The sequence below is a fragment of the Anolis sagrei genome, chromosome 11 (assembly GCF_037176765.1).
Source record: "Anolis sagrei isolate rAnoSag1 chromosome 11, rAnoSag1.mat, whole genome shotgun sequence".
NCBI lineage: Eukaryota > Metazoa > Chordata > Lepidosauria > Squamata > Dactyloidae > Anolis > Anolis sagrei.
The window spans coordinates 11,342,101-11,357,259 of record NC_090031.1 but is presented as its reverse complement, the minus strand read 5'-3'; the positions used below and the strand labels follow the sequence as shown (position 1 = coordinate 11,357,259).

Below are 15,159 nucleotides of genomic sequence, written 5' to 3'. Positions count from 1 at the left end.
ACCAAACCAAATCTAAAGTTTACCAAAAACAGATTCGTAACGCTTTCGGTACTAATGTTGGAGAGTAGTCCCTGGTCAAAAAAGGTTGGGATCAAGGGAAGTCATAGTCACACTCTATTATGCTTTGCTCAGACCTCACCTGAAATAATCCTGTATCCAGTTCTGGTTGCCACTGTTGATTTCCAGATAGGTTATCTCCATTGACCATACTAGTGAGGTCTGATGGAACAATGGACCATGTGGATAGTTGGAGAATTATAGAGCTAAAAGGAACCACAAGGGATGTCGAAAGCAGTCCCAAGAGATGCCCATCCACCTGGTTTAAAAGCCACCAAAGAAGGAGATTCAATCATCCTTCATGGCCATCTTGCTCACTGTCAAACTGCACTTCATGCCAAGCTGTGTGTAAAGTTTTGGTGGAATTTATTCTCCTACTAAATGGCCTTTAGGCAGCATTTCTCAACCGGGGGGTTGCTTGGGGAGGGGGTTGCGAGGGGGTGTCAGAAGAGTAGCCAAAGACCACCAGAAAACACAGTATTTTCTGTTGGTCATGGGAGTTCTGTGTGCCAAGTTTGGCCCAATTGTATCATTGGTGGGGTTCAGAATGCTCTTTGATTGTAATGAAATATAAATCCCAGTAACTACAACTCCCAAATGTCAAGGTCTATTTCCCCCAAGCTCCATCTGTGTTCATATTTGGGCATATGGAGTATTTGTGCCAAGTTTGGTCCAGATCCATCATGGTTTGAGTCCACAGTGATCTTTGGATGTAGGTGAACTACAACTCCAACACCAAAGGACACTGCCCACCAAACCCTTCCAGTATTTTCTGTTGGTCATGGGAGAACTGTGTGCCAAATTTGGTTCCATTCCATCATTGGTGGGGTTCAGAATGCTCCTTGATTGTAGGTGAACTATAAATCCCAGCAACTACAACTCCCAAATGTCAAGGTCTATTTTCCCCAAACTCCACCAGTGTTTTAGTGAAGGACATACATTGGGTTGTTAGGTGTCTTGTGTCCAAATTTGGTGTCAATTCGTCCAGTGGTTTCTGAGTTCTATTAATCCCACAAGCGAACATTACATTTTTATTTATATAGATAATTCAAATCAGACAGTTCATGTTCTAGGTAAAGGTAGAGGTATCCCCTTGAGATTAAGTCTAGTCGAGTCCGACTCTGGGGGGTGGTGATTATCTCCATTTCTAAGCTGAAGAGCTGATATTGTTCATAGACACCTTCTAGGTCATGTGGTCAGCATGACTGTATGGAGTGCCGTTACCTTCCTGCCGAAGCGGTACCTAATGATCTACTGACATTTGCATGTTTTTGAACTGCTGGATTGGCAGAAGCTGGGCCTAACAGCAGGAGCTCACCCTGTCCTGCGGATTTGAACTGCCAACTTTCTGGTTAGCAAATTCTGCATCTTAGTGGTTTGACCCTCTGCACCAGTGTGGCCTGTTCATGTTCTAAACAAGCTTTATTTTAAATCTGACGTCCTACCAGATACATAAAGGTCGCTGTCAAAAAAGAACCAACATGGCACAGAGATGTGAGTGTTGGGCTGGAATTTGGGAAGACCAGGAGTCCCAATCTCCACCCAGTCATGGAAATACTTTGGATAACTTTGAGCTGCTCACAGTTCTTCAGCCTCAGAGGAACTCCATGGCAAGCCTCGTACGAATAAATCTCGTCAACAAAAACCTACAATAGGGTCAGCATTAGTCAGATATGGCTTGAAGGCACCTAACAATACAAACAAACCACGCCACCTCGTTGTTTTCTTGTGTCCAAGCTAAAAGTACCCAGCTCCCTGAGGTGGTCCTCAGAAGGCTTGGTTTCCAGACCTTGTCATCATCCATTATTGGGATTTCCAGACAGCCTTGGCTTTTTAGAGGCAGAAGATCAACAAAGGGGTCGAATGAGTCATTGTTTTTGAGTCAGACATCCTGCAACGATGAATAGATCCTTATGCATTTATTTATCGTGTCAGTGCAACCAGTCGATTATATTACATTTCTAACAGAACAAAGCAAAAATAACAGACAAAATACGAAAATTGTGAGTTTGGTAGTTGATTAAATGTCCTTTGACCAGTATCTGGCCACTTGGAGTGCCTCCGATGTTGCTGCAAGAAGGTCTTCCCTTGTGCATGTGGCAGGGCTCAGGGTGCATTGCAGCAGGTGGTCAGTGGTTTGCACTTCTCCACACTCACATGTTGAGGATTCCACTTTGTAGTCCCATTTCTGAAGGTTGGCTCTGCATCTCGTGGTGCCAGAGCGCAGTCTGTTCAGCGCCTTCCAAGTCACCCAGTCCTCTGTGTGCCCAGCGGGGAGTCTCTCATTTGGTATCAGCCATTGGTTGAGGTTCTGGGTTTGAGCCTGCCACTTTTGAACTCTCGCTTGCTGAGGTGTTTCTGGCGAGTGTCTCTGTAGATCTTAGAAAACTATTTCTAGATTTAAGTCATTGACGTGCTGGCTGATACCCAAACAGGGGATGAGCTGGAGATGTCTCTGCCTTGGTCCTTTCACTATTGGCTGCTACTTCCCGGCGGATGTCAGGTGGTGCAATACCGGCTAAGCAGTATAATTTCTCCTGTGGTGTGGGGCGCAGGCACCCCGTGATAATGCGGCATGTCTCATTAAGAGCCACATCCACTGTTTTAACGTGGTGAGATGTGTACCACACTGGGCATGCATACTCAGCAGCAGAATAGCACAGCGCAAGGGCAGATGTCTTCACTGTATCTGGTTGTGATCCCCAGGTTGTGCCAGTCAGCTTTCGTATGATATTGTTTCTAGCACCCACTTTTTGCTTGATGTTCAGGCAGTGCTTCTTGTAGGTCAGAGCACGGTCCAGAGTGACTCCCAGGTATTTGGGTGTGCTGCAATGCTCCAGTGGGATTCCTTCCCAGGTGAAGGAATGCTTGTCTGCTCTTGAGGTGAAAGGCACATGTCTGTGTTTTGGATGGGTTGGGGATCAGCTGGTTTTCCCTGTAATAGGCAGTAAGAGCACCTAGTGCTTCGGAAAGCTTCTGTTCAACCATCTCAAAGCTCCCTGCTTGAGCAGTAATGGCACGATCATCAGCATAGATGAAACTCTCTGTCCCTTCTGGCAGTGGCTGGTCATTTGTGTAGATGTTGAACATGGATGGAGCAAGCACGCTCCCCTGAAGCAAGCCGTTCTTCTGTTTCCGCCATCTGCTTCTCTGGCCGTGGAATTCAACAAAAAAGCTCCTGTTTTGTAGCAGGTTTCCTATGAGGCATACATATTTTTAAAGAGCTAGAGAAGACAATGGTGTTTAATCAGTATTCCTTATCAAAGTGATTGTGCACAACATACTGGTGGATTATAGCTTTCACGTCTATGTAAAAAGGTAAAGGTAAAGGTAGTCCCCTGACATTAAGTCCAGTCATGTCTGACTCAGGGGTGTGGTGCTCATCTCCATTTCTAAGCCGAAGAGCCAGCATTGTCCGTAGACACCTCTAAGGTCATGTGGCCGGCATGACTGCATGGAGCGCCCTTACCTTCCCGCCGGAGCGGTACCTATTGATCTACTCACATTTGCATGTTTTCGAACTGCTAGGTTGGCAGAAGCTAGGGCTGACAGAGGAAGCTCACGCCGCTCCCCGGAATCTAACCTGCGACCTTTCTATCAACAAGCTCAGCAGCTCAGTGCTTTAACCCACTGCGCCACCGGGGGCCACGTCTATGTAGCTCTATCAGAATCATGCATTAATAACCTAGCGTGCACAGCCGTGTCCCCCAACACATAACTTCTTCATCTGTGTATCAACATTTTAAGCATCCTCTTCCTAGAAAATACACAGACACTGTCTTCTTTTCCATGTCAAGACATTGGGAGAGTTGTTTGATTGCAAGCACCCAGCCAACACACTTCCTTTTCACATCGAATTGCCATTCAAGGATAGTTGTCGCCTGTTGCAAAGCATGTACCACCCTCTACTGCTTGAAACTTGTAATTGTACCATCAGCCTTTTTTTTTTGCAGTGCTTTTTTTCCAACAGATTGTAGTGCTGATTCAATTTCTGTTCTGCAAAGGGTTGAGCAAAACACACAGTCGATCATTTTCAAAGAGATTGTTGTGTCTCTTTCAGTAAGGAAGGGAAACTTCAGAAGGAATGAATGACCACTAGCTAGCAAAGCTGGCATGGGCTCTGGCATGGGCTGGTCCATGAGGTCACGAAGTGTCAGAAGCAACTGAACGAATGAACAACAACAACTTTGCTTATCCCTTTGTTGTGGCTCCGGTCCTTCCTGGAGGGTCGATCCCAGATGGTGAAGCTGGGTGACACCTGCTCGCACCCCTGGACTTTGTCAAGGGTTCCATTCTGTCTCCCATGATTTTTAACATCTACATGAAACTGCTGGGAGAGGTCATTTGGAGTTTTGGAGTTGGGTGCCATGTCTATGCAGATGACACGCAACTCTACTACTCTTTTCCACCTAACTCCAAGGAAATCCCTCGGGTGCTGGACGAGTGCCTGGCCGCTGTGGCTGCCTGGATGAGGAGGAACAAGCTGAAGATCAATCCCGACAAGACAGAGGTCCTCCTGGTCAATCCTAAACCGGGTTTTCATACCGGGAGGACTATTATCATTATAGGCTCCTGAAGTACTGAAGGTACTGAGAGAAAGAGAGGAAACGAATTTTGTGCACAACTCTACTAGAAAGTGACATCTCTCAGACATCCTTTTTAAGTCCTGTGTTTTAGGACTGGGTTCACAGTTCGATATAAAGTCTCTTGATAGATGCCTTAAACTCTTTTGATCTGTCGAGACAAAGCTAGGCTAGATCAACCAAACGTCTGATTTCAAATAACAAGACAATGTGTGTTTCCAGATCTTCATGTTCATGGGTGAATGTACATATGTTGCATTTTATATCCATTTCCAGTGTACCCTTCCTTAACTCCTTTTCTAAAAATTCTCACATTGTACATGAAATCAATTTAGACATTTTTTTCCCCTACATAGATATCAAGCTCCAAGATGGAATCCGATGTCTCACAGTCTGCCCTTTATACATTTTCCCCTCCCTCTTTACATAGATCAGTGTTTCTCAACCTGGGGGTCGGGACCCCTGGAGGGATTGTGAGGGGGTGTCAGAGGGGTCGCCAAAGACCATCAGAAAATAGTATTTTCTGTTGGTCATGGAGGTTCTGTGTTGGAAGTTTGGCCCAATTCTATTGTTGATCGTGTTCAGAATGTTCTTTGATTGTAGGTGAACTATAAATCCCAGCAACTACAACTCCCAAATGTCAAGGTCTATTTTCTCCAAACTCCAGCAGTATTCACATTTGGGCATATTGAGCATTCGTGCCGAGTTTGGTCCTGATCCATTATTGTTTGAGTCCACAGTGCTCTCTGGATGTAGGTGAGCTACAACTCCCAAACTCAAGGTCAATGCCCACCAAACCCTTCCAGTATTTTCTGTTGGTCGTGGGAGGTCTGTGTGCCAAGACTGGATCAATTCCATTGGTGGGATTCAGAAGGCTCTTTGATTGTAGGTGGACTATATATCCCAGCAACTATAACTCCTAAATGACATAATCAATCTCCTTCCAACCCCACCAGTATTCAGATGTGGGCGTATCAGGTATTTGTGCCAAATTTGGTCCAGTGAACGAAAATACATCCTGCAGATCAGATATTTACATTACGATTCATAACAGTAGAAAAATTACAGTTGTGAAATACCAACGAAAATAATCTTATAGTTGGGGGTCAGCACAACATGAGGAACTGTATTAAGGGGTCACAGCACTAAGAAGAATGAGAACCACTGCCATAGAGGTTTAAGAAAACTAGGTTATGATGGTCATTCCACCTCTTAATTTGGAGTGCATTTAATGGAGGAATTTAAGTTGTCATATATATTCCCAGTCCATGTCCTTCCCACATCCCTGAAGGTATTTAGAGATTGCAAGATAAAGACCTTTTTCAATATAGGGAAGCTACATGTTGATGCTTTGTTCCTTCCCAACCTAAATGCACGAAGAAATGGCCATGCAGACACATGCATACACACACCTTGTCTCCTCCAACTGGCGCATCTTACATCCGCATCCAGCATGTGCTTCGCCACAGTGTCCATCAGAGGCATAAATCTCTCTTGTCACCGCAGCTATCTACACAGGAGCGGCTGTTGCAGAGTCAGCGTTCCATGATGTCGGAGCTGTCATTTCCTGCGAGGAGATATTTGCTAGGATTTTCTGCTGCCACTGTGTGTAGTGCCGCCATACCGGTCCTTCGTTCGGTATATATTTTGTGTTTGTTTATTACCTCAAATATCTTTTGTAGCTGCAATTCCATCAGTGCTCATGCAGTTTCTATCTATTCTATGCATAGTTGTTTTGGTCAGATCCAGACATATAAGTCACCTCTTTGGTAACAGGTGCCTCTATGCTGGACTACAAATGACAACTACACAGTCATCCCCTGAGATTGTACTCAAATTTTATCATCCTGGTCATGCCTTCTGAAGCTATACTTTGCCAGAAGAGTCTTCAGGGATTGATCCAATTGACGGACTTTGTACAATGCGTATGTCTTATTTACATTTCAAGTATATGCCCTTAATCCCATATGTGTATGTGGCTGGGGTGTCCACTTACACAGACAAGCTCCTTCCTCCGCAAACAGCCATAGCTCCTACTACTCAAGGAGACACCAATGGCCCTCCCTCCAATGACATTGCAGGTCATAGTGAGCACCATGAACATATCCAAGAGCCATGCCAATGCCCTCCAAAAATACTATACTGTTTACCACCCAAGTGAAGGCTTTCATTTAATCCTAGATTTTATGTATTTCCTCCACCACAGACATCCCAGTGTTTCTCCCTCTCTCCATTGGTGTGGAATTTGCATGACCCCACCCACCGCTTCTCCCTTAACCCCTTTCTATACTTTTCTATGGCAAACAGCAGAGGGATTGATCAGCAACTGAACACACAACCGAGCTCAATTCAAGGTGCTGGCGCTGGCCTATAAAGCCCTAAACGGTTCCGGCCCAAGATACCTATCTGCCCGCATCTCGGCCTATGAACCCACCAGGACTTTGAGATCTTCCGGGGAGGCCCTGCTCTCGATCCCGTTGGCTTCTCAAGCACGGCTGGCGGGGACGAGAGATAGGGCCTTCTCGGTGGTGGCCCCTCGGCTGTGGAACGCTCTTCCTGCGGACATTAGGCAGGCACCATCTCTCATGGCATTCCGAAAAAAGCTGAAGACCTGGATGTTTGTGCAGGCGTTTGAGTAATCTAGTGCAATATTGGTAATTGAACATAGGAATGGAACAATGGACGACGAACCTGGACTACGCTTGGATGATGAAACGATTGGGCTGGTTATTGTAATAATTGTTTAGTGTAATTGCTTGTTGTTTATTAATTGGATAATGTGTTAAGTGGTCAATTGTTATATATGCATTGAATTATTGCTGTTTTTATTGTGTGTAAACCGCTGTGAGTCGCCTTCGGGCTGAGAACAGCGGTATATAAGCAAAGTAAATAAATAAATAAATAAATAAATAAATAATACTAGAGAGGTTTGGGGAGAATTCATCAAGGCTTATAGGAGTTGTAGGACCTGGGATGTATAGTTTACCTGCAATCTAACAGCACTGTGAACTCCACCAACGATGGACTCAGAACTAGCTTGGTACACCTGGAAGTAACTTGGTACACAGAAGCCCCATGATCAACAAAACATGCTCGAGGTCTGTGGAGGGATTTATAGGAGTTGTAGTTCACCTATATCCAGAGCATACTATGAACCCAAACAATGATGGATCTGGACCAAACTTGGCATGCATACCCAATATGCCCAAACAACAATTGATCTGTACAAAACTTGGCATACATATCTGATATGCCAAAATTGGATTACTGGAGGGGTTTGGGGGTAACTGACCTTCCTTTCTGGGAATTGTAATGCACCCACAACCAGATAAACCTTCAGTGTTGATGGACCTGGACCAAACTTGGCACACAGAACCTCCATGATTAACTCAACCTACTGGAGGGGTTTGCAGGGACTGACTCACCATAGTTTACCCTACAGCACACTGAACCCCACCGACAATGCATCTAGAGCAGTGTTTCTCAACCTGGGGGTCGGGACCCCTGTGGGGGTCGTGAGGGGGTGTCAGAGGGGTCACCAAAGACCATCAGAAAACATAGTATTTTCTCTTTGTCATGGGTGTTCTGTGTGGGAAGTTTGGTCCAATTCTATCATTGGTGGGGTTAAGAATGCTATTTCATTGTGGGTGAACTATGAATCCCAACAACTACAACTCCCAAATGGCAAGGTCTATTTTCTCCAAACTCTACCAGTGTTCACATTTGGACATATTGATTATCCGTGCTAAGTTTGATCCAGATCCATCACTGTTTGAGTCCACAGTGTTCTCTGGAAGTAGGTGAACTACAACTCCAAAAACTCAAGACCAGTGTCCACCAGACTCTCCCAGTATTTCTCTTGGCCATGGGAATTCTGTGTGCCAAGTTTGATTCAATTCCATCATTGGTGGAGTTCAAAGGGCTCTTTGATTTTAGGTGAACTATAAATCCCAGCAACTCCAAAATTCCCAAATGACAAAATCAATCCCCTCCTACCCCACCAGTATTCAAATTTGGGCATATTGGGTATTTGTGCCAAATTTGGTCCAGTGAATGAAAATACATCCTGCATATCAGATATTTGCATTACGATTCATAACAGTAGCAAAATTAAAGAAGTAGCAACGGAAATAACGTTATGGTTGGGGGTCACCACAACATGAGGACCTTTACTAAGGGGTCACGGCATTAGGAAGGTTGAGAACCACTGATCTAGAGCAAACTTTCCCAACACGACAAACTTTAAGTACTGATGGAAGTTTTTTGGTGGGGAGCTTTGGGTAAAGTTGCCTCCCCCACTGCTCAATGCTTTTGGAGGCAATGAATCTGAAGATCAGCATCAAAAGAACTATGAATCCCAACAACTACAACTCCCAAATGGCAAGGTCTATTTTCTCCAAACTCTACCAGTTGGCCATCTAAGATATAACTTAGATGGCCAACAAGTACTTGGATGCAGTTGGGATGTCTTGGACTACACCACCCACAATCAAGTTGAGCAATTGTAGTAGGGAATCTGAGTGTGTCAATGGAATTTTTCCCTATCAGATGTTGAGTTAACTCCATCAGTACTTAAATTGTACAAAATGCGTAAGGTTGTAGTTCACCCACAACCTTATGCATTTTGTACAATTTAAAATGGATTTTTTCAAATAAGTTGGGCAACGTCAAGTACTTAAGCTCATATATATATATATATATATATAAAAAGTCAGAAACTTGGCATTATACTAAATTTCCTTTGACCGGAAGCTGGCCACTTGGGAGTGCCTCTGGTGTTGCTGTAAGAAGGTCCTCCATTGTAAATGTGAGATTAGTGGAATTCTTTTTGTAAACATATCACTCAAGCTTCACTTGGAGAGAGAAGCGTATGACTTTTTTGCTTGCACCATCTTGGATTTCCAACGAAGTCTCCGTCGTTCATTCCCCTCCCGTCTCCCCATCTGGCTGACTCAGATGCCAATCGATAGGACTTGATTTGATGCAGCATCTTTCATATTGTTTATTTCCACAAGCCCCTGAAGCAATGAATCGGAAGGGAAAGCAAGATGGATCATCGCACAAATTCTGTAGGAAAAGAAGAGAAGGTGGTAGGGAGCTTTGGGTAAAGTTGCCGCCCCCACCGCTCAATGCTTTTGGAGGCATGAATCTGAAGATCAGCATCAAAAGAAGTCATGGCGATATAACTTAGATGACCAACGAGTACTTGGATTGGGTTGGGATGTCTTGGATTACACCACCCACAACCAAGTTGAGCAATTGTAATAGGGAATCTGAGTGTGTCAATGGAATTTTTCCCTATCAGATTAGAGAAATGTTAAGAGTGTGTATACATTAGTATCGAAATGGAATAGAATTTTGGAAAACCACTGGCCACATAACCTTTTGGAAAATGGCATTCATAACCATTTGGGAAAACTGGGAGTCTTCTGAGAAGAGTTAAAAACTCACTTGAGTCAACCTTCTCCTTAGTGGTAAATATCTACTATTATTCATGCAAGGCAGTTAGGTTTCTCAGCCATTAAACTGATATATACCTAGATATGTCTTTGAACTGTTAGGGACAAAGATATACCAATGCACAAAAAACATATATGTATAACAGAGTTTCCGAAGTGTTCTTTTCAGTTGCCCAAAAAACATAACTAGTATAGTATATTTTGCACACTCTGTTTTATCCTGTTTGCATCCTACTTTGTTGGATTTAACAGTGTTTTGTATAGATGTTTGTGAGATGTTGTTTCTGTTGATTACAGAACACATATAAGGCAAACATTCAATGTCCTTATACAATTAACAAGGACAGACAATACATAAACAGAGGCAAAGGCTTTTCCCATGTTTCCCACTTCCGGCATCTGGAGGCTACCCTCGACTCTGGCCACATGGGGGGTGTTGCTGTTCCATCTGCCATGTCAAGGAGCTTTGTCGTCCTTAGACATTCTCCCGATCTAATCACCTTATGTCTTTATGGGTGCCTTTGATTACCGCTAAAAGTGGTACCTATTTATCTACTCATATTTCTATTTTCAATCTGCTAAGTGGGCAGGAAGTTGGGGCTGAAAGCGAGTTCTCACCTCAACCCAGGCTTGAACTGCCAACCTTTCGATCAGCAGGATTTTCTGTGGCTTAGCGGTTTAGCCCGTTGTGCATAGCCAAGCCCATTCCTCCTCCTCCTCCACCACCTCCTCCTCCTCCACCACCACCACCTCCACCACCTACTCCTCTACCACCACTTCCTCCTCCATCTCCTCCTCCTCCACCATACCTCCTCCTCCTCCACCACCTCCTCCTTCTCCACCTCCTCCTCCATCTCCTTCTCTTCCAGCACTCCTTCTCCTCCTCCACCTCCTCCTCCTCCACCACCACCTCCTCCTCCTCCACCTTCTCCACCACACCTCCTCCACCACACCTCCTTCTCCTCCACCACCACCTCCTCCACCACCACGTCCTCCTCCTCCACCACCACCTCCTCCTCCACCACCTCCTCCTCCTCCACCTCCTCCTCCTCCATCTCCTCCTCTTCCACCACTACTCCTCCTCCACCACTCCTCCTCCACCACCACCACTACCTCCTCCTCCACCACTGTCTCCTCCTCCACTACCTCCTCCTCCACTACCTCCTCCACCACCTCCTCCTCCACTACCTCCTCCATCTCCTCCTCTTCCACTACTCCTCCTCCTCTTCCTCCACCACAACTCCTCCTCCACCACATCTCCTCCTCCTCCTCTTACTCCTCCACCACCACCACCACCTCCTCCACCTCCTCCTCCACCACCACTTCCTCCTCCTCCTCTCTTAAAAGGGACTCTTTTCTGTAGCTATGTATATGTAATATGTATTCATTTCAGCAACGGCAACCACCTCCAGTCAATACATCCTATACAATCAGCAAATGTTCCATTTTTTAAATGAATCTTTTTATATAACATCGTCTCCCCCAGTGAATACCATTGCTGCATTATAGGGCTAAAGACATGCCTGACACATTTTTAAATGTGCCTTGAAGGCTCCCCTTGTGTAGTTCTGTGTCTTGAACAAATGGAATAGGCGGGTCAGAACAGAGAAGCCAAAGGGAAAAATGGAAGCCCATGTAGGTTACAGATTTGGATGACAGACAATACAGTCCTTAAGTGGGAATATAGTTTTAGGAATCTAGATTGGCGCCACCCTGTTTTTCCCATAGCCAGCATTGACAGGACTATTCTATTCTAAAACTCCCAAAAAACCTTTTTTTAAAGTGAGATAACAATGCAGCACATCTCATGGGAGCTAATTAGCAGTTCATTCCTTGGAGGAACCCAGGTTTGAAGCCGAATGGCAGTTTCCCCGTCTCATGACTCTCTGCCAGAGTGGGTTCACAGAGTCTTCTGGGATGACTGTTGCTCCAGGCAAACGCCTTGCCGAACTTTCATTGCTAGTTGCAAAGAGAAGGTAGTCCTTTGAAGGCCTGGTGTGTCAGATTTGCTGCCCTGCCGTGCTCCTTAAGCAACCTATGAGCCATCTATACCCCTCTGCAGAAGCAAAGAAGTAGGCGTAAGCCAGAATATGCCTTCCTTGGCTAGACAGGTCTAGAGACATATGCATTCCTTGGAAGCCTGGCACCTTGAGAACATTATTTTTTCTGAATTAATGCATTTTCTGCTTTATCACATATTGGTGAGAGTAGGGATGGACTAGAGCAGTGTTTCTCAACCTTAGGGTCGGGACCCCTGAAGGGGTCACAAGGGGGTGTCAGAGGGGTCGCCAAAGACCATAAGAAAACACAGTATTTTCTGATGGTCATGAGGATTCCATGTGGGAAGTTTGAGCCAATTCTATCGTCGGTGGAGTTCAGAATGTTCTTTGATTGTAATGAACTATAAATCCCAGCAACTACAACTCCCAAATGTCAGGGTCTATTTTCCCCAGACTCCACCAATGTTCACATTTGGGCATATTGAGTATTTGTGCCAAGTTTGGTCCAGATCCACCATTGCATGAGTCCACAGTGCTCTCTGGATAGAGGTGAACTACAACTCCCAAACTAAAAGTCAATGCCCATCAAACCCTTCCAGTGTTTTCCATTGGTCATGGGAGCCAAGTTTGGTTCAAATCCATCGCTGGTGGAGTTCAGAATGCTCTTTGATTATAAGTGAACTATAAATCCCATCAACTACAACTCCCAACCCCACTAGCATTCACATTTGGGTGTATTGGGTATTTGTGCCCAGTTTGGTCCAGTGAATGAAAATACATCCTGCATATCAGAGATTTACATTATGATTTATAACAGTAGTAAAATGACTGTTATGAAATAGCAACAAAAACAATGTTATAGTTGGGGGTCACCACAACATGGGGGATTGGATTAAGGGGTCACGGCATTAGGAAGGTTGAGAACCACTGGACTAGAGTGTATTAGAAACACATCCAACTGTAGAGATGGTCCACTACTAAGTGCTTGGTTTGGGAAAATTGAAGCATTTCATTATGGAGTCACACATGCAAAGAGAAACCATGAGATATGTCCTTCAAATGCAGATAGATTTCACTGGCAACTCCATTTTGGAAAAGCTCTGTTGTATATCAACAATAGGTTGATGATTTAGAGGGGATTGTGAGCTTTCCTGTGGCACAAAGTGATGGGCTCAAGTTTGGGAAATGGTGGTTCTCGCTGTGAGAAAATTGACTCAGAAAGTGCAGCGTCTCAAGGGCAGCCAGGGGAGCCAGAAGTAGCAACAGCAGATAAGAAATTGAGTGAAGAGCTGAATAATAAGGAGGGTTCCCAGGAGAACCCACCTGGAGCTAGGGAGGTGAACAAAAGTCTTTGTTTACAAATCAGAGCCCACTCCATTTCATTATGGAGTCACACATGCAAAGAGAAACCATGAGATATGTCCTTCAAATGCAGATGGGTTTCACTGGCAACTCCATTTTGGAAAAGCTCAGTTGTAGATCAACAATAGGTTGATGATTTAGAGGGGATTGTGAGCTTTCCTGTGGCACAAAGTGATGGGCTCACGTTTGGGAAATGGTGGTTCTCGCTATGAGAAAATTGACTCAGAAAGTGCAGGGTCTCAAGGGCAGCCTGGGGAGTCAGAAGTAGCAACAGCAGATAAGAAATTGAGTCAAGAGCTGAATAATAAGGAGGGTTCCCAGGAGAACCCACCTGGAGCTAGGGAGGTGAACAAAAGTCTTTGTTTACAAATCAGAGCCCACTCCATTTCATTATGGAGTCACACATGCAAAGAGAAACCATGAGATATGTTCTTCAAATGCAGATGGGTTTCACTGGCAACTCCATTTTGGAAAAGCTCAGTTGTAGATCAACAATAGGTTGATGATTTAGAGGGGATTGTGAGCTTTCCTGTGGCACAAAGTGATGGGCTCAAGTTTGGGAAATGGTGGTTCTCACTGTGAGAAAATTGACTCAGAAAGTGCAGGGTCTCAAGGGCAGCCAGGGGAGCCAGAAGTAGCAACAGCAAATAAGAAATTGAGTCAAGAGCTGAATAATAAGGAGGGTTCCCAGGAGAACCCACCTGGAGCTAGGGAGGTGAACAAAAGTCTTTGTTTACAAATCAGAGCCCACTCCATTTCATTATGGAGTCACACATGCAAAGAGAAACCATGAGATATGTTCTTCAAATGCAGATGGGTTTCACTGGCAACTCCATTTTGGAAAAGCTCAGTTGTAGATCAACAATAGGTTGATGATTTAGAGGGGATTGTGAGCTTTCCTGTGGCACAAAGTGATGGGCACAAGTTTGGGAAATGGTGGTTCTCGCTGTGAGAAAATTGACTCAGAAAATTCAGGGTCTCAAGGGCAGCCAGAAGAGTCAGAAGTAGCAACAGCAGATAAGAAATTGAGTGAAGAGCTGATGAATAAGGAGGGTGTCAGGTTTTACAATGTATTGTAATGTAATATAGCTGAGTCATGCACTGCTAATGGGCTTCTATTGGAAATGCTGAGTCGTGCATTAACTGTATATAGGGAATCATTTGGTGAATGTGTTCTGGCCTAGTCCAGGTGATTGTGAATGATGTAATCCTGGGTCTGAGTTAAGTCAATGAGTTGGGAACCAATCAATGATTGCTATGTGTAATTGTATAGAATTGTATATAAGGAAGTCATGTACAGTGTATATTTCTCCTTGTGCTGTGATGTTATTCGTCGAAGGCTATATGTAATTAAAAGAACCTGTCTGCTAAGACAAGATAGAACTGTATGCTGTGGTAAGTTTGTAATATCATCTAGACTGGGGGAAAGACAATGGTAAAACTGACAATGGCCGGGCATGTGCCAAGTGTCTGTAAAAGGTTCCAGAATGACTGCAGGCTGTGGAAGCAGTTGACTGAAAATACTGTGCAGGAAGAAGCTACTGGAAAGCACTAAAGTTGTGCAACTGATCTGCTGCTGAATTGTGAAGTTAATCTCAACAGAGGGTTCCCAAAAGAACCCACCTGGAGCTAGGGAGATAAACAAATGTCTTTGTTTACATATTTCAGAGAGATTACATGGGAAAGTTGTGAAAGAGA

The 15,159-nt window shown here is 44.5% G+C and overlaps 1 protein-coding gene across 2 annotated transcripts in view; it reads left to right on the top strand.

The window, feature by feature from the left end:
* Positions 1-15,159, top strand: part of ASTN2 (astrotactin 2) — a 796,374-nt gene that overhangs the window by 621,778 nt on the left and 159,437 nt on the right. The gene's annotated exons all lie outside the window — the stretch shown is intronic.